General features: G+C 38.1%; 1 non-coding gene across 1 annotated transcript; it reads left to right on the top strand.

Moving 5' to 3' along the window:
- Positions 1 to 217: 217 nt before the first annotated feature.
- Positions 218 to 324, top strand: LOC133828304 (small nucleolar RNA R71). The gene has a single exon (XR_009890932.1). It is a non-coding gene; the product is annotated as a small nucleolar RNA R71 (small nucleolar RNA).
- The last annotated feature ends 269 nt before the right edge of the window (positions 325 to 593 follow it).

Raw genomic sequence — 593 nt, 5'->3', positions numbered from 1 at the left:
GTAAGATCCTCAACTTTGGTTGTAAGATCCTCAACTTATGCTTTTAGTAGTACTTGGTCCAGTCAATGTGTGGGCTTTATCAGCGATAATGTTTAGATACTCGAAAGATTCCTCTGGATCTTTTTTGCGGAACTCTCCATTGCACATCATCTCCACTAATTTGCGCTCTTGATATTTGAAGCCTTCCTAGAAGTAGCCGACCAGACGCCAACTTTCATATATATGGTGGGGACATTGATTGAGCAAATATTTGAACCTTTCCCTTGATTGGTAAAGAGTTTCATGTTCTTTTTTAGTAAAGGTAGAGATTTGTCTTTTAAGGTTGTTAGTATTATGGTGTAGAAAGTATTTGGCAAAGAAAGCAGATGTCATTTCGTCCCAAGTTCCAATAGTTCTAGGCCTTAAAGAATACAACCAGCTTTTAGCTTTATCTTTATGAGAGAACAAAAAGAAATTCAATCTCGCAATGTTTGTGATGTCAGCTCGGTTGTTGAATGTGGCCATATCCTCTTCGAATTCCCGAATGTGCACATACGGACTCTCATTTTCCAACCCATGGAAGGTTGGTAAAAGTTTATTTATGTCGAGTTTGA

The sequence above is a fragment of the Humulus lupulus genome, chromosome 3 (assembly GCF_963169125.1).
Source record: "Humulus lupulus chromosome 3, drHumLupu1.1, whole genome shotgun sequence".
Lineage (NCBI taxonomy): Eukaryota > Viridiplantae > Streptophyta > Magnoliopsida > Rosales > Cannabaceae > Humulus > Humulus lupulus.
This window is presented reverse-complemented; position numbering and strand designations above follow the sequence as displayed.